General features: G+C 46.5%; 1 pseudogene; it reads right to left on the bottom strand.

Annotated features, from left to right (window-relative positions):
- Positions 1-19,596, bottom strand: part of LOC116832281 (heparan sulfate glucosamine 3-O-sulfotransferase 3A1-like) — a 79,696-nt pseudogene extending 60,100 nt beyond the window's left edge.
- Between the last annotated feature and the right edge of the window lie 270 nt (positions 19,597-19,866).

Genomic DNA, 19,866 nt, shown 5'->3' with positions numbered 1-19,866 from the left:
ATTTAAAAAGGACGGCAGTATCATTATCCCCATTTTATAGCTGGGAAAACTGAGGCACAAGGTGGTAAAATTAGTTGCCCAAAGTCACCCTGATGGCCAGTGAGAACCTAGTCTCTTGAATTCCAAGTCAGAGTGCTATCTATCCATTAGGCCACACTGCTTCTATGGATAGCATGTATCTATATACAATATATACATGGTACATACTCGTTCATAAGCCAAATTTTTTTTAGTAAAAAAGGGAAGCACCAGAGAAGGGGGTTGGCTTATGAATGGGTATAGACAGGGAGAGGTGGGACACAGCAAAAAAACCCACAGCAACAAGTCTCAGAGTCCAGGGGGCAACTGACTCAGGCTTGCAGGGCTCTCACTACCGGGCTAAAAAGACACTGTAGACACTTAGACTCGGGCTGGAGCCCCATGAGGGAAGAGGGTCATGGAACCTGGACCCTAACTCGAGCCTAAACATCTACACAGCTAATTTTAACCCCACAGCATGAGCTTAAGTCAGCTGACCTGGGCTCTGAGGGTGTGTCTACACTGTAATTAGATACCCATGGCCGGCCTGTGCCAGCTGAATCGGGCTCGTGGCGCTGTTTAATTGCAGTGTAGATGTTCAGGCTCAGACTGCAGCCTGAATTCTGGGACTCTCCCACCTTACAGGGTCCTGAAGCCCAGGCTCCAGCCCAAGCCTGACTGTCTACACTGCAATTAAATAGCCCCTTAGCCCAAGCCCTGCGAGCCCAAGTCAGCTGGCATGGGCCAGCCATCAGTTTTTAATGTGTAGACATACCTTTGAAACTCACTGCTGCGGGTCTTCTTCTACTGTATAGACGTATCCTTAGTGTCTATCATGATCATTTACCTGGCTGGTACCCTGGCTTTCACCTGGCCTCACTAAGATGAGAGCTACAGGACATTTGTTTCCAATGTTCTCTGACTCTGGCCTGATAACTAGAACCAAGTGAGTAATTCACAATGAATATTTTGTTATTTAGGTCATTTCACCTCGCCTCCTGTTCCCTGCCAGATCACAGAATTTGAAGATTTACATTGTTATTCAGTTTGTGAGAATGGGAAACAGCAGTCCTGACTCAGACCTTGTCTATATTAAGAAAGCGTGCCTTGAGGTAATTGAATGGCTTTCCTGACATCAGTGGAAATATGCTGCATTAGGGTAAAATGGGGCTGAAACCGGATTAGTTTAATTAGTTTAACCTCTTCATTAGCAGTTTGATTCAGGGTAACTAAACTGATGCAGTTACACCCGTGGACAGGTTCTTAATAGACAAATCCTTAGGCCCAAGCCCAACAAGATTTAGCAAGAATTATGACTGAGTAAGGACTGCAAAACACAACGATCATGTTGAAAGCAATGGGAGCAGGAGCTGGGCCTGGAGAGCTTTGCATTCCCTCTTTAAATCCACAGCAGCGGCTCTCTGGCTAATTGCTCCCTTTATAACTCTGCACGTTTCTCTCTCAGGCCTTTTCAAAAAACACAGTCCAGCTTTTTTCACCCCTCTCAATGGCTCCTGTGCAATGGAGACTCCTTGACACCCTGACACTGTTATTACAAGGATTAAAGGAGATAATGGCCAGTTACTTGAGTACACAGAGAGCAAGAGGGAGGCATTTGTCTAATGACAAACATTGGCAGACTCTCTGTTGTCAAGGGGCACAGGAGAACACTCAGGCTTTCCTTACTGATCCCCTACAGAGGCCCAGATAATGCACTTTCCTCTACCTACATGAGTCAGGCATAGTATTAATTAACTCAGTCGGGATGGGTTGTGGGGAATAGTGCTGAGACTTGGGCTCCCAGCAGAACGGCACAAGCGGATGGTGAACACATGGATCGCCAGGTGGATCAGCGAAAAATGCTGCCCCATGGTACTGTACTGCACAAACAGATCTGGTGCAGGTGAAGTGTGAATGAGGCTCAACATCTGTCTCTAAAACATCCTGGGCAGGGTGCTGTAGAAAAGAGGACATTGGTCTAGATGGGCCACTGATACCCTGCAACATGAAGTCTCACCTCACTGTGATCTTTTGCAAATACTTCTTAGCTCTGATCCGCTGCTCTTCACACTCCAGCCATGCACTCATTGGTAGCTCAGCTACAGTGCTTAATTTGTAATGAAAGAGGTGTGGGGCTCAAGCAATGTTTTTACTTTCATAACTGATGTGGCAAGCGCCAGGGCTATGAACAGCCAAGCGTAGAGGTGCCGGGGCGTCTTGTCTCATGCTGGCTTTAATACTGCAGCAAGGTCATGTGATAATGTCACCTGGTATGGAGTACCACTTGGGACACTGCTGGTATTTTTCCACTGGAAACAAAGGATTCCTGCCTTATGTAAATCCTACTTAAGGCTGGGAAGTGAGTCAATCAGGGCTCTTCTCCATTGTTTCCTCGCCCAAGAAGGAAGACTGCTGAAAGCACTTGAAGAAACAAAGAAACTAAGCTGGGGAAAGGCAAGGGCTGAATCCAGGCTGAGACAGGGTCTAGCCTGTGAAGAGAAATAACTGGAACTCTAAGCTGAGGAAACTCTGCAACCTGCCTAAACCAACATTTATCGACAGAAATTACGTGTAACCTGTTCCTTTAGTGAATTAAGCTTAGGTTGTGTTTTTTGTTTTATTTGCTCAGTAATCTGCTTTCTTCTGTTTGATATCCCTTATAATCACTTAACATTTACCTTCTGTAGTTCATAAACTTGCTTTTATTTATTTCAAAACCCAGTTTGTGCAATTCATAATGCGGGGGAGAGAGGCAAAAAGCTGTGCATATCTCCCTTCGCATTGAGGGAGGGGGTAATTTTTATGAGCTTGCACAGTACACATCTCTCTATATAGCGCAAGGCAATATTTTGGGTTTACACCCCAAAGGAGGTGTGCATGTGAGTGCTGGGAAAATCCCCAGAGCTGATTTCAGTCTGTGTCTGCAGCTGGGTGTGGCCTTACCTGTGTGTGCCAGACAAGGCTTGAGGGCCTGGCAGAGCAAGGACAGGATAAAGAATCTTAGGCTGGTGGAATGGGTGGGCTCAGTGGGACCCCAGCACAGCAGGTGGCACCCTGGATGGAAGGGTCCAACCCGTCACAGCAAGCACAGGGCATTTGCGATGAAAAACATGATGTATGTGGCTAGGATTTTGTTTTCTTTGTTCTAGCCTTTTCCAAGCAAGGGATCTGGCTGCCTCTCTCATCTGGCATGGCCAGGAGGGGATGCCAGAGAGAGGATCTCGCTGGGTGAGGGAAACACTCCTCTCTCTCGCTCCTGCAGGCTCTGGATTTGTCCTTTCCCTAATCCCCACCACAGTCACCTGCGCTGGAAATCCCCAGACTTCCAGAGCACCTTTCCCAAGCAGCTAGCGACAGCAAGGGCACGGAGCCCTCCTGTACCACCCCCTGTACCACCTCCCACGGAGCCCTCCTGTACCACAGCAAGGGCACGGAGCCCTCCTGTACCATATCACTGGGGCCAGTGGCCTCCTCTCCTCACGGGGTGCAGGGGTCAAGAGGAGCTCTCACCGCTCCGTGCCAGCCCTGCCCCTCAACTCGTAAAGTCAAGACTCTGGATTTCCACCCCTTCTTTTCTGTATCACATTGGCTCTTGGTTCCCCTTTACCCTGCCCCCCCTTCTCACTGCCCTTCTCCCTCATTCCCCTCGCCCTCTCTCGCCCCCCCTTCCAGTCCCCCACGTCCAACCCAAGCAGCCTCCCACACCCAGCCCCACACACACACACTCGGAAATCTGCTAAAGCTCCATTCTGGTGATAAAAATACTGTATCTAAAAGGAGCATGCTCACAAGAAGCCCCACCACTGCACAGAGTGCCAGTCAGTCCCCTTGGGAACGTAACCCTTTCCCCACCTTGCAGCTGCTCTTTGTCTCATTAGAGCATGAGCCCTTTAGGGCAGAGCTGCATCTTTCTATATGTCGACACAGCACCTAGCACAATTGCGCCCTGCTCTCACCTGGGGCCTTCTCATGCTAATACAATATATATACACATCAAATCAGCGACATAGCAGCTGCAACTCAACAAAGAGATTCAGATGTCTCCGAGGTGACCTGCTGAAACCATAAGTCGTGTTGTCCCCAGCTGTACAAGTGGCACACATAGCCCATGCCCATTCACCGTGTGATCAGAGTTGAAAGACCAACCTGCTTTTGTGGCCCAATACAACATCAGATGCAGTGGACACAGCACTGAGCACTCAGTATGATGACAGCTGGCTTTAGTTCTTCCTTCTGGAGGATGTGAACTGTCCTGATTGTTTAACAGTCACCATCATTCAGATGCTACACTGAGAAAACCCATGGAAATGAGTGTAAATAAATGTTAATATTCACGCCGTATGAGAGGCCAGGGTTCGGCTAGAACATTAGCATCATCCCTTGCCACTACATAGAGCTTTTCTTACACAAGGATCCCACGTTGTTTTGCAGATTATAGGCAAAGGATCACTTCCTCACCCTGAAATTCAACTAGTCCTGGGCTGGAATCCAGCAATCAGCTGATGCCAGTAACACACTGCCCATCAGTTTGTGAAAGGGGAAGAAGGGATATCATAGTCAATGGAAACCACTGGGTCAGTTTTTAGGGATGGAGACTAGAATTACCTGAGTTGGCATTCAGCCAAGATGACAGGATTGACACCATGTAAGAAGAGTCAGGAGAACTTTGAACAACCTCAAGAGTAAGGACCAAAATTTCATTTGTAGAATGAAAGGTGGTGCCTCCGACAACACACTGGGAGCCCCCTGCTGGAAAGTCCCTGCCCCACAGAACCCCACCCACCACTTCTTGTACCTGGATTTTCCTTAGTGCTCTCCTAACTCATCTCCACAACAAGAGCCTAACAAGTGGCAACACAGAACTGGGCATCAAGAGGTCCTGTGTTGCAATCCCAGCTCTGCTACTGACTCACTGGGTGACTGTGGGCAAGTCAAGGTACCTTTCTGCCTCAGTTTGCCCATTTGTAAAATGGGGATGATCATAATCCAGCTACCTGATTGGCTGTGAGGATTCATTAGTCAATGTCCATGCGGTACTTTGAACATCTAATGGACAAAGTATTATCTGCAATGGGAAAGTCATTATCATTGTTGAAGGGGAGTGGAAACAGATTTCCAGTCTCCTGCACAAAGGTTAACATGTCACTACAGTTACTACTTATTCTTTCTATTGTGGTAGCTCCCAGGAGCCTCAGTTGTGGATCAGGACTTTATTGGGTTAGGTGTTATACAAACACAGAACAAAAAGAACCCCATACAGCACTATCCTCCAGGAAAGCTCCTTTCTAGGAGTTAATGCTGTCTTTTTCCAGCTGTGTGCCACCTGCCCACTGCAGAGGGGTTTGGAACAGATCGGGAAGGCAAGGGAGACAGCAGGGAACAGCACATAGGAGTCAGTCCTCACTCTGCATATCCCTGCGTTCTGAAGGTTTTCCACGTGGATCTCAGTTCATCTTGCGATGGCGGGACACAGGCTCCACGGACCTGAACACCACCCAATCCAGCAACCACTGAAGTCACCAGGATTCTTTCCATTAACTTCACTGGCAGTTGGCATGGGCCCTTTGTGAGTGCAAACTAGCCCTTGTATCCAGTGGGACAGTATGCAGATTGGGAGAATTTGTCCCCATATAGAAGAAAAACAATGCCCTACTTGAGCCAAGGGTACTGCAGTTCATTAAATCTGAAAGGGCTTTAAAACATCCCATTCACTCGTATACGTGGGGTTTGTTGACATTCAACATTTTGCACTGACTGGAGAGTGAAGCCAAACTGGTTGGCATTGCCCTTTATCACCCTCAGTTTCATGTCCTGGTCTTCCTTCACTACCAAGTATTACAGCTCATCGGTAACTGGAATTTCTGTCCTGCGGGAAAGTCCAACAGTTGAAAATTCATATTTGTTCCAAACTGGACCAAAAAGTCAAAATTTCTCACAGAACAGAAACACCAAAAAAACTGTAATCTGGGCCCAGTCAAAACAGTTCAGTTTGGTAATGTTGAAACATTATGGCATTAAATAGTATATTATATCATATTCAATATAATTGAAATTAAGATAATATCAAAGTTGAAATGAAACAAAATGGAATGATACACCTGAAACAAAATGCTTTTTACATTATCAAAAAATAAATGTCAAAGTGATTTGTTTCAACACTTTCCCATCGATAATTTCATTGAAAATCAACACGTTCCCACAAAAAAATTCAATATCAATGAAGCAGCCTTCTCTAACGAAGAACTGCTCTGCTGAAAATGTTTCCACCAGCTCTCCCCAGTAATGTAGGGTTTGAATGTCCCACATTGCAGAGGAATATGTTTAAACATTACAAACAAAATCCTTTTTACTGAAATTACGGAAAAATCAAACTGTATCATACAGAGCCAAACTGCAATCCCAGCATAAGCAAAACTCTCACTGAAATCAAACCCTCTGGTTCACCAGACTCTTTCCCACGTACTTGCCCCAACAAAACCTTTGATGAATGGTGTCTGCATGGAGGAACTCCCCTGGGCTTGAAATCAATGGATATTTTGATCTACTGGAAAGACTGAACAATTTGGTCCAGGTACTTTTCTGTTCGTTATTAGATTGGTGTAACAAACATCAAAAAACCTCAAACCAGCTAACCTCGAAATCTAAACCACATGATGGTGCCTCTTTACAACCGACAGACTTTCAAAGTGGTAGAAGTTTTAGCCACTCTTGGTGTTTACTCATCAATAATACTTCTCCTGGGGGAATGAACCATTGAAAACTGTTGTCATTCCCTTTAAGTCTAAAATGGATTAAGAGCATTATGAGTTAGGATGCACATTTGTAGCCAGTGAGACTGCAGGAATGTGGCTGAACAGAGAACCCGGCTCACAGAGACTATGCAGCGAAAGAAGCATTAACATGTCACCCGCCCCATTTCCCTATTCACAGCTCTTGTCACTTCAGGGAGCGTGCTTACACAGAGCATGACCCCTGCGTCTGAGGCCCTAGCCCAGAATGAAGCTCTGTGGCTCTTGTTATGGAGGACCTGAGACAGAGCCCCTCTGAAGCTCTTCAGCCAGAATTCCAGCTGGACATTTTCCACTGTGCAGTTTCCTACCTGGTTTTGTGTGGTGCACCCAGCCAGCCCGAACATGGCCTTTCAGATCTGGGTTCTATCCAAGCAAAGCCCCATTCTACTTCACTAGGTAAATAGCATGTGGGTCAAGCCAGAACGCATGCCACTTCCTTAAACCAGACAGAACCTCTCCTGCTTCCTAGAGACCATTATAGAAAGTTAAAGATTCAGGAAGAAAATAAACCAAGAATACTGAAGCAATTAAAACTACAAACTTTTGCTACAATCAGAAGAGGAGGAACTTGAATTTTAAGCACCTGAATTTTAACATTGCAAATAGGCTTTATAAAATGTTTTCCCCCAACCGATTAGAAAGATCAAAAGATAGAAGAAAGCAAGAAACCCATGAATCCTAACCAGTGAAAATCTCATTTAGATATGCCTGCAGCAGGGAACTGGTTTATATATAAAGAGACTGGGGCAGAGGTTAGAAAGAAAAGACATTGTGTCTGAAGAAACATTGGAAGACTGTGTTTGTATTAATGATGAAATTAGAAAAACCGTTTAAAAACTGAAATCTTTTATTACCAGGTGTTATACTTAACTGAAATTGCTGCTGTAGGCAAGTATTTAAAAGGCATATGCCGTGGAGGAAATTAAAGCAAACAGTTCTTCAGCATGCTTTTTTAGGGTTTTAAAGAACAGATTAGACAAACACCTGTCAGGGATGGTCTAGATCATTTTTAGTCCTGCCTCAGTGCAGGGGACTGGAGTAGATGACCTATCAAGGTCCTTTCCAGTCCTAGAATTCTACGATTTCTATGATTCTGTGAAATTTCCATCAAAATCAATAGGAAGATTCCCCCCAGACTCCTGTGCGAGTTAGATCAGGCCTGTCAAACTGAAAATTCAGCCTGATCATTCAGATCCTGATTTACAGTCTAGAACTGGGCACATAAAGATGTAGATAACAGGTCACACAAGATCTGCAGAGTTCTACAATGCTGCCATTAGTTTCCCCTTTCCCTACTTTCACGTGGAGGTGCGGACCTTCACATCTCAGATTGTCGTGGCAGGCCAATGGAACCCAGATGTTGCATTGCATGCTGGGCACCATAGCCACCATAGGCTGCATCTGTGTTAAATATGGGGCATCTGCAATCAGCAGCAATTTATGCAAATAAGGTGTCAAGTTCCCAGCATGGTCAACCTTGAAAGAGCAACATTCTGGCACCTCTGCAGTACAGCATCAAAAACATCTAAACAACAAATCAATGCCAAATGAATGCAGCCTCTCTCTGGCTTCCAAAGCATCCCACAGGGCGAAGGGTGGAATTTCCTTCTTGCAGTGTCCTAGGCTTTATTACTAAACCAGTATTAGAGAATCCTGTGGCACCTTATAAACTAACAGACATTTTGGATCATGAGCTTTCGTGGGTGAATACCCACTTCGTCAGATGAATGTAGTGGAAATTTCCAGGGGCAGGTATATATATGCTACCAAGCAAGCTACCTGCCCCTGGAAATTTCCACTACATTCATCTGACGAAGTGGGTATTCACCCACGAAAGCTCATGATCCAAAATGTCTGTTAGTCTATAAGGTGCCACAGGATTCCCTGCTGCTTTTACAGATTCAGACTAACACGGCTACCCCTCTGATACTTAAACCAGTATTGTAGAATGCGGGAGACTGGGGGAACTTTAGATGGTATCACTGCAACAGATCGTGCTGCAACAGGAACATTATTTTATAAACTTCTTCGCAAAGAAAAGAAAGCAAGGACCTCAGCAGGAACAAAAATATGCATCTTTCTTCTTGCAGAATCACATTGTTGATGAAATAGAAAGACTAAGAATAATTAGAACCCCCTCCCCAAAGTATTCATTTAATCTCTATTTATAGGCCTGATCCTGCAGAGTTTACTCACATGAGGAGACCCCACTGAAGCCAACAGACTTACTCATATGAGTAAGGACTCCTCAAAAGAGTCACGCTTGCAGGATCAGGTCCCTCAGTTTACAAACTGTATGAAATCTCTGCATAACTACTGAATTTCCCTGAAGGAAGATTAGTGCCAAGAGGGCTGGAAACAAATGGGATATCTGGGGTAAGGAAGCTAGAGAGCATAGCAGTAAACCGCAAGAGTCCAATCCTGCAGCCCTTACCCACATGAATAGTCTCCCTGATTTACTTTGGGTTCCTTATGCGAGAAAGTGCTATAGGGTTGGCCCCAGGAATGTAACTACAGCTGCAACCTAATCCACTTCCCTTCCATAATAAAGGTACTTAATGAGAATTTGCTAAGATTTATGACCATAACAATCACCTCTTCTCCCCTTACCCTCTTTCAGCATGCAAACAGTTTGGGTTACTCCTATATTCTCAAGGGAAAGAAAAGTGTAATTAGTAGCTAAGAAGTGTTAATGTGTACATGAGAGAGAGATTGGAGAACACTTTTATTCTCAGGTTTTCTCATCACTTTTTCCCTCTTCTGAGCTCTTTGGAAAGAAACTAACTACTCCCATACGCTTAATTTCTTATTATGCTTCAAAAGATATGGGGATGAATCCTGGCTCCAGTGAAGTGACTAGGAGTTTTGTCATTGTCTCAATGGAGCCAGGTTTCTACCCAGGGACCAAAGGCTCAATACAATTACTCACAAAAGTCCCCCTGAGGGCAGCAGCACTACTGGCCTATGTATGGGATATTTGTGTAAGAGTTTGCAAGATCAAAGATACCTCCATTTTTAATAAGTAGCTGGTTCTAAGTGTATCACTGTTACGCTGGCTTCATGCATGCTTTTAAAACGTGCCACTCCGAATATGTCTACACAGCAGCTGGGAACTGACCGATGTTGACACAACCTCCCGAGTATACACCGCTATCTCCATCGTGTAGACATGCCCTCAGGCTAGCTGTCTGAATATGATCCTGCCCAGCCCCCAAGGTACATTCTCGGGTGGTTAGCTCAAGCCGTCACGCATGCCATTGGGGCTTGAGCACTAGCTTGAGCAGAGCTAGTTCATGCACGTCTACTCAAGCGGGAAATTACACAGCTCTGCTGCTGTGTAGACATACCCTCAGTCTTAATTGCAGGAAAATGGGAGTAATCCCTTCTCATAACAGCCAAATAGCATTTCAAAGCTGATTTCCAAGGGACTGGGCCTTGGGACTTTTGCCTACAAAGTCTTTGATGTACAGAGCCCAATTCTCAATACTGCTCAGAATCCACAAACAGGATGGAGTCTTCAAGAGAGCTCCACTCCCATTTAGGTAGCCAGACATGAGGCCACACTTCTGAAAGAGCTCCCAGCTCAGCACTGAAAGCCTGGTTGTAAGGGTCATAGTGGGAGTTATTGGCTGCAGAGCACTTAAAAACATCCGACTGCTCATTCTGGTGCCTAAATGGGAACTGAGTTTTTTGAAAACTTGGCCCTGTCACAGACCTCCTCCTGTTCATAACGACGAGTTATCCTAAATGACTAGAAATGAAAGGGACTCCGTATCTTTTCAGCCTCCCCACAGGCGAGAAATCAAAGATGATATTTATTTGAACATAGCTGAACAAAACAAAACCCCTTTGGTTTATCCCCCAAAAATTAACCACCCAAAATAAGTTTGGGTCCCACTGGGTGCTGGGTATGTAGAATCAATGTTGCTTTTTAAATCTTCCCCATGTGTATACACTAGATGGCGCTCTACATCACATAGTGAAGAGAGGTGAAAAAAGCTAGTTCCCAAGTAAAGTCAGATTGTACAGATGTAAGAAACAGGCTATGGAGAGGATTTTGATAGAAGGGACTTGTCTCTTTCAGCTTTCTCTGAGGACTTGTCTATTCACTCTCTTAACTAGTCAGCCTTTGCCCTAATCAAGACATTCCACGCAGACAATATTGTGAACTGGGGGCCAAGTTCACCGACATACTCCGGCAGTGCAAAGCAGCCATAAATCTGGTTTTACTGGACAGTCAGAGCAGGTTTATGGGTGCTTTGTATCTTAAGAGTGGCTCAAGGCAGCTGGAACATACAGGTGGATCTGGCCCTTTAAAGGACATGGAGCCCTGCATCATGTGCAAGGTAATCCCCTTTGCACAGCTCTCCTGACCCAACCCCATCCCCGCAGGTTCACTGCCAGAGGATGCTCCACAGCTACAGAAGCATGTGTAGGGTTTTCCTCACAGTGAAGGTGTTTTGCCCACAGATAAATATCTCACTAACCTGATGGTCAGTCTGTAACAGGAAATCCAATGACCAGATTCCCTGTTTTAGGTATGTCTATGACTCTGCCCCCATTACCACAGTATCTGAGCACCTCATAATCTTTATGTATTTATCCTCACAATACCCCTGTGAGACAGGGCAGGTCTATCATCCCCACGGTACAGGTGGGAAACTGAGGCACGGAGCAGCTAAGTGACTTGCCCAAGGTCAAACAGGAAGTCTATGGTAGAGCAGGGAACTGAACCTGGTCCCCTGAGACCAGGCGAGCACCTGAACCACTGAACAATACTTCCCCTCTCTGACTCCATTCATCATCTTATGCTGCATTCGATGACGCCAGCTTCTATCGCCCACGTGTCAAATTTTCAAACAAGCTCCTTTGTGCTGTCCCCCCGGCTGTCCCTCAGACTGAGGAACTCCCTTTAAATGGCCACAGAGTGACCTTACTAACCTCCTTCAGACATCTCCTCAAAACTCTCCTTTGCCATGAGGCCTACACAAATCTCCACAAGTAGGCAGCTGGTGTGCTTGGACCACTGCCCATCACACTGGCCAACACTGTCTCACTGCACTCCCCCGTCTGTCTGACTGGTTGTCTCTTGTCTCGTACTGTAAACTCTTTGGGGCAGGGACCGTTTTTTGTTGTTTGTACAGCACTGTGCACGATGGGTCTACGCCTGGGCTTTGTAGGCCCTACTACAACACAAATACATAATTCAGGATTCTCATTCTCTCCCACTGTCTTCCCTACACAGCCTAAGCTCACTATAACCAGGTTGCAAAGTCACTTCTACAATCTGCAGGCAACACTGTCATCAAGTCAAGTGTGTTTGGGAGAAGCAGAGTTCATAGAACGAGGCACCTCTCCCAAAACATTTAAAGCTGTGGCTTTATGTAAACAAGCTTTCCTGAACTCCAGCCTCCCCAACAAAAACCATCTCTTGGAACAGAAAAAACAGCCAAAAAATAATGACTCTGTCCTTGAACACAAGGATTGGAAAGCTTAAATCCACTTTAACGGCCAAGCTTCTGACAACAAGCACACACGGGGGCGGGGGGGTATAAACCAGGAATTAAAAAACCAAAAGCATCAAGATCAAGCGAATGCCCAAATATAATTATCTAGCCGCAGAGAATACAAACAACATAAAGGCTCACAGTTCCAGTATCGTGGGGGACACATCAACATCTAGAAACCAAAGACTTTGTCAGCCAAGCTGCGTGACGAAGGGGAAAAATCTCATTTACCCTGAGGAAATTTGTACGGTACATAAAGTCTCCCCTACCAGGCATAGTGATATGACTGAGGATGGTTGTGGCTCACAATTGCTAGCGCACCTCCCCTCAGAGAGAAGAGGGCTTTTGGTGTTTACATCAAGTAGTTTGCTCTGCAGTATTTTACTCATGATGGTTGGGCCAACTGGGCTGCTCATAGTTCTCATTCATTGCGCTAGTTCTTTTTCAAGCGTTCCCACCCTACCCAAAATGCATACTCTCTTCTGGTCACTCGACGAGTGGCAAATGACTCCCACTCCGCTCCTCTGAACTTTGCTGTCCAGATGAGCTCTGGCCATACGACCTCGCAATAGCGGCTGACCTCCAGAGTCCTGGAGGCTCCGATTTCATTTCAGACTCTTTGTGTGAATCCAGGCTTGAGGCACAGGGGCTGGGAAACTCACTGCACAAGAAGGTCCTTTACAGCTGCTCCCAGCTGCTATGAACTTGCTTTTTCCTGCCATTCTTTCCAGGAACTGAACAACTCCCGGCTCACTTTGACCCTCAAGCATTACTGGTTGCCTTGAAGAAAAAAAAACAAATAAAACAAGAGGATATTGATACAAGGACACGGAACTTCCTAGGTCTAGAGGCATCAGGGGGGAAACTCCCAGACTGACAGAGAAACCTTGAGTAATCTTATCTCTTGCAGAACGCTGTAGCCTAATGACATTAGCTCAACTTTTCTCTAGTGCAAGTGGCAGCAGCATTACAAAGGCAGGGAGATTAAAACATATGAAATAAACGTTCCCTGTGTGACTGACAGCATAATGACATTCCGACGGGCGACTGAATCGGTGCACAGCTAACAAAGATCAGAGAGAAACAGCGAGGCTCACACTACCATCAACAAACACGTATTTTTTTTCAGACATTTCTTACTCGACTGCATTAACCCCAAAGACTTGAAGTTTTCCCCAGGCTGTATACAGTCATGTGCTGGGTAGAGGGGATGGTGGCTCAGCTCTATTAATACACAGGCTCACCTGCTATTGAACTCTGTCAACTCAATAGACTTGTTCAGGACCAGAGCAGAGATTTCTGTGTTTTAAAGTCAATGAGACCACTGTGGGCTGTTTCCCCTCCTTCCTTCCCTTATGAACTAAGTACTCGCAAAACTGAAATGGAGAAAGCTGTTGTAGGCACTGAACTTCCCTTGATATTCAAACCACATGCAAATACACATGTAGGTGTCACACCTCCCAAATACAATCACAGAGATTGTTTTTAAATAAAGCTCACTGTAGGCGAGCTGCCTTTTAAACAGACGCAATGCAGTCTAAGAGGAGAGGTGATTATTCCACTTGATTTAACATACAGCATTTTAGATCGGTTTCATTTATTGTCTGGAACCACAGTAGGTGTTGAGACTTTCACTTATTAGCACAGAGCTTTGCTACAAGTTCTTTGCCTTAAGAGTCTGCTATCCTACAAGCATTACAATTTAATTAATCGGTTAAAAAATAATCTGACCTTGCTTTACTTCTGGTATCAGCCTCTCCAAACACTTACGTCCCTATTAAAAGGATCTCATGATAACATGCAACAGCTACTAAAGCTCGTGTTTTATTCCAAATAGATGTTCTCCCTTTAGCTCCTCTGTGGTCAACATTGCTTCTCTCTTCTCAGCCTGTGAGGGGCACTGTTGTGACAATACACAGTTTAATTTGAACGATCGCTCAAGAATCCACACACATCAACTTCATAAAACATGTAAAATCCACTGATCCCCTCTCTTCCCTTAAGCCTGCTATTTAGCTGCTGCTGTCAATAAACATCTATGAATATTAGCACCTAAAGTCTTTTTCATTTCAATGTAAAGATCCTAGCCCTTTTTGTTACATTTTAGATAAAGCATTCAGTGCCCATGGAGATTCCCTAAGGCCACCGAAAGTGAACTAAAATGTTTATATCCTGTAATGATGCTGTTTAGTCTGCCTGCTTGAAAATAAAAATAAATCTGAAACCTAAGATGGTGATTCCAAAGACAAGCAATCAAGAGATACTAGCAAACATATGGTGATATTCCCAGTATTCAGTTCTACTCAAAGATCATGACAAACGAATGCAAAGATTTTTTTAAGTAATGTTTTTAAACAGAACCATTTAACTGATTACCGACTTTTTGATCCTGCAGTTCTGACATCTCTGGAACTACACATTAGTACGGATTACTCACATGAGTAACGGTTGCAGGATTGGGCCCCTAGTAATGAATAGCCCCATACAAAGATCTCACTGTACTTCAGTCTCCACAGAGCTAATAGCAAAACAGTGAAACTCAACACATCAAACAGCAAACAAAGTGAAGCAATTAATGTAAACACTCCAGTATCAGATGGTATAACACTGTGATTACATGAAGAGCCTGAAGGGGAACTACTCACATGGGCAACAGCTACCAAATCAAGCCCAAACTCTTTGAAAATTAAACCCCAGACACTAAGAAATATATTGTGCAACAATGTAGGTCACTGACATATGCTCCGATTCTGTATTCCTTGCTCAGGCAAGATTTCCAGGATTGGGCCAACCCAGAGTGCCATCTCCTCTGCAATGAATCAAGGAATCCATTCTCAAAGAAAAGACTTCCTGAATTACCTACCATAAATAATGGCAGACCCTCTCCCAAAGCCATGTGTTTATTTTTCAAAGTCAAGAGTTGATTAAAGTTCTTGAGGTTTTCAGATTTGTTTTTAATATTTCCTTTCTGATATAGGGTCAGTGCATGGAAAATTGGATAAGCACACACTGAAAATATCATTTTGTAGACAGCTTCAGCTCTCCCAAGAGGAAATCTTTACTCTCAGAAAAAAATGCATCCTGCAATCTGAGAAAATAAGGTGCATTCTATCCAGTGCGATATATGGAAGTACGGTGGTCTTTTCCCTTTGCAAAAATATATTGCACAAATGCTCGGGCTAGACTCTGACTTTCTGTATGAGGATACTGCTAATTTCAGTATAGTCAGTCATCACAATCTTAACCAAATACCACCCTCCACTAAAACGTTAGTAAGAGTTAAATGACAATTAGATACAAGTTCTAAAGTGACTTCAAGTCCCTTCTTTTTTGCTTGTTTGTCGGATGCAAAAACCCAATATTTCTATTGCGCAAAAGGAGGACAATCTATTCTTAGATCCAACAAGTCGTTTTCATATGAACTTGCCAGAGGACACAACTTTAAATTACTACAACACAACAGAAAAAAAAATCTAACTAATAACACTAGAAGTATTGCCCTATGGCTTTAATTTCTCTTTTCACATTGTCAAGCGCTCACACTTACTTTCTTTTCCTGCAAATGAAAAATTAATTACTTGAACAAAACCATAAAACAAAGACACTTTAACAACATTTGCTTTCTTTCCTGACTTTGTTCATGGCTATTTATGGATAATTACTACCACTGACATTCTTATTATTATCAGATTGCCCAAAATTATATGAGTGAAACATATAGCTTTCCTTATACTTAAATGGAGGAAATAAATTTTAAAGACTAGATTCTTAGGGGTTGTTTATTTGCTTGATTTTGTAATACCTGATAGCATATTTGTTTCCACGCTGTCAGTTGTTTACTTTCAAATACAATCTTATCTCATTTTCACAGAGATATACTACCTGATTTTACAAATACAACAGCAAATTTAAGGGAATTCTGAGGCTTTCTTCCGCATGATATTTTTCCTTCTTAAAAAGAAAGATGAGCCAGGCAGTCTACAAAAAACAAAAATCGAACAAAGGCAGGGCTCTGAAGTATATTCCTATGTTTTCATCTGCTTTCATCCACAAGCAGTTTAGTTTTCCCACAAGACATTTTTTAAAAACAAAAAGTTCAGTTTTCTTGCAACAAGTCTTGTTTTTTAAGATCATCTAAAGAAATGTTCGTATCAGGATGATGTCTAAAATTATCAGCCAAATTTCCACTGACAATAGTGATTTAGGCCCTGATCCTGTAAACCTGCTCAATTTTACACTCTTGAGCAATCCCAGCGTGTGTGTAAAGTTAAGTACATGGAAGTTGCAAACACACAAAAAAATCAAGTGAAATGCTGAGTTAAATCTTTTAGATCATCACAGCAGAAAAACACAACTGATAAGTACCTTGAGCCAGACTTTCAAAATATAGTTTGTTATCAACTTAGACCTGGTCTACACTACAGAGCTAGGTTGACATAAGGCAGCTTACATCCACCTAACCCTGTAAGTATCTACACAAAAATGTAACTCACCCACTATACCGACATAATAATGCCACCTCTGCGAAGAGGTAGCATTTATGCTGATGTAATTAGGTCAACACAGTGTCACTGTAGACTGCTGCTGCCTTTCAGAAACTGTCCCACAATGCCCCACTCTGGCAGTTAAATCAGGGCAAGAGCTCCTGGTGAGGACACACACGGACGACACAGGCAGCGTAGCGTGGACATGTAAAACTGATTCAATTACTGCAGTGGCTATACCTGGATGCAACTTAGGTCAACTTAGTTTTGTAGAGTAGACTTGCTCTTAGCCTTCAAAATATACCTTAAAAACACCCAACAATTCCTAAACATCCTGACATGGTACTTCCCTTCCTTAATAAGGAGGAGGAGGGGGTATGAATGCCTGTTGCTTTCTTGTTTGTTTTAATCACTAAAGAACCCTTACAAAGAAAACGAGCCAGTCACTAAATGAATCACATGCTATAAGTGGTTGAAAACTTTGGAGGCCATTTCAAGAGCTGATTGTCCCTCCTTATAAAATGACTTTTGCTGTGGCCTCCCCACATGCTGGGCTCCCTGCGCTGACGGGGTTAGGATAAATGCTATTTCCCCTCTTCTCTCCCACACCCTGTTTCCCCTTCACTGATGCAAGGGTGGACACATGAGACATTGCTGATCATGTTCCATGACCTGATCCTGGCAGGGATTTGGGAAGGGATGTTCCGAAACCTATGGAGGTTGGAGAGGCAGAGGAAACTTTGAGGATCAGGACTGGGAAGCGCTTGGGAATCAGGGCTGGAGGGAGCACTATGGGGCTGAGGAGTGTCTTTGCGGATCAGGGCTGGAGTGGGGATTATAGGGTGTCTTCAAGGATCAGGGCTGGTGGGCTACAGGTGTCTGGGAATCAGAACTGGGGGGCTGGAGAGGCTACAGGAATTGGGGGGAGGAGGTGTCTGGGGATCAGAGCTATAGGGGGTATGAGGATCGGGGCTATTGGAATCAAGGCCTGGGAGGGGTTATGGGGATCGGGGCTGGGGGCTATGGGGGCCTCTGAGAGTCAGGGATCAGGGCTATGGGGTGTCTTGGGGGATCAGGGCTGGGCTGTTTTGGGGGCTAGGGGCACCTTTGGGGATCAGGGCTGTGGTCTCTGATGGGTCTTTGGGGATTAGGGATATGGGGGATCTTGGAGGATCAGGGCTGGGGTGTGTTTGGGGCTAGGGGCATCTTGAGGGATCAGGGCTGAGAGCTCTGAGGGGGTCTTTGGGGATCGGGGTTGGGGGCTATGAGTGGCCTTTGGGGATCAGGGCTCTGGAGGGTCTTTGGGGATCAGGGCTGGGGGCTCTGAGGGGTCTTTGGGGATCAGGGCTATGGGGTGTCTTGGGGGATCAGGGCTGGGGTGTGTCTGGGGCTAGGAGCATCTTTGGGGATCCAGGCTGGGGGCTATGAGGGGTCTTTGGGGATCAGGGCTCTGAGGGGTGTCTTTGGGGATCAGGGCGGAAGCAGGACCCCTCGGTAACTCCCCCTCCCAGCCCCCGTCCCCCGCCCTGTCCCGTACCTGTACCAGGCGAAGCCCCGCTCGTAGCCGCGGTCGAAGAAGTGGGGCTCGGCCCCCGCGGCCCGCACGTCGGGGTGCACCCGCAGGAACTCCAGCAGCGCCCGCGTGCCGCCCTTCTTCACGCCCACGATGATGGCCTGCGGCAGCCGCTTGCTGCCCTCGCCCAGCAGCAGGGCCAGCGTGCCCGGGGGCTCCCCGCCGCCCCCGACACCAGCCCTCGCCCCGGGCGCGTCGGGCCCGCAACCGCGGCTGCTTCGGCCGCTTCCTCCGGGCCGCCGGCGCCAGCTGGGCAGCGAGGGGACACCGGCTTCCAGCCACCCGCCGCCGCCCGCCGCGCCTGCTCTGGGCGCGGAGGCAGCAGGGGCGCGGGCAGGCTGGGGCAGCGCTCGGCCAGGCAGTAGAAGAGCGTAGAGGGACATGAGCAGGACATGAGCAATCAGAGGAACTTCCTGGAAGACGCTGCGGGGCAGAGGCTCGGGCAGGCGGCGGGGGGCAGGCGGCCCGTTCCTGCCATGCTAGCCCGGCCCCCGGCATGCTAAGGTGGCGGCCCCCGGGACCGAGTCAGCAGCGACCAGGGGGGCGAATCGTCACTTGCCTGGAGCTGGGAGGGGTCGGACTGTTTGCCCCCTGCCCCCGGGTCTCTTAAGGGTGTGCTTTCAGGGCATCGTCCGCAGGCGGGTAGCCGGACGCGAACAGATCCCGTCTCCACCGAGGCGAGGTCGCTACAGGAGTCCCTGGCTCAAGGTTCCCAGTCTGCCTATCTCTGGCCCCCGCCCGGCCAGTCCCCTGGCGTGGGGATGGGGGAGAGGGGGGTCACAGTCCTGCACGACTGAAGCCGGCCGCTGCTCGCCACTGCCCAGCGCACCCCCCGGCAGGGGAATAGCTGGAACACGGACGAGCCAGGTCCAGGCTTTCCGGCTTCTCCTCTTCCTCCAGTGCAGCCTCTGGCTCGCTACCTTGCACAACTGGCGCGACGAGACCTGCGGGGGGGGGCTGGGAAGCGCTCCGGGGCGGCTGTCACCGCCCCTCTCGCCTCCAGCTGCTGCCACACGTGGAGCTGGAGCAAAACTTCTCCAAACGGAGCTAGCGGGACGCGTCCCTGAGCTACGAGAATGCGGAGGGCAGAGCCGGGGCTGGACTCTGCAGGCGAGGGGGGGCGGTCGTGCCTCCCTTGCTGGTGACCCAATGGAGTGAGAGGGGCGTGGGCTGCGCTGAATACCCCACCCCCTTTCCCCTACTCGCCGGAGCCGCTGGTACATTGCAAAAGCAGCAGAGAATCCTGTGGCACCTTATAGACTGACAGACGTTTTGGAGCATGAGCTTTCGTGGGTGGATTCTCTGCTGCTTTTACAGATCCAGACTAACACCGCTACCCCTCTGATACTTGGTACATTGCCCGCCCTGTTTATATCAGCCTCCGACTAAAGGTGGATTTGGTAGCCAAAAGTTCATCTCATTCTCTATTGTCACAAGCTCAGGCAGATTTAGGGGAAAAACAGTTTGTAATTCACCCTGAGCGGTTGATAGCT

This window comes from Chelonoidis abingdonii, chromosome 13, assembly GCF_003597395.2.
Source record: "Chelonoidis abingdonii isolate Lonesome George chromosome 13, CheloAbing_2.0, whole genome shotgun sequence".
In the NCBI taxonomy this organism is placed as follows: Eukaryota; Metazoa; Chordata; order Testudines; family Testudinidae; genus Chelonoidis; species Chelonoidis abingdonii.
This window is presented reverse-complemented; position numbering and strand designations above follow the sequence as displayed.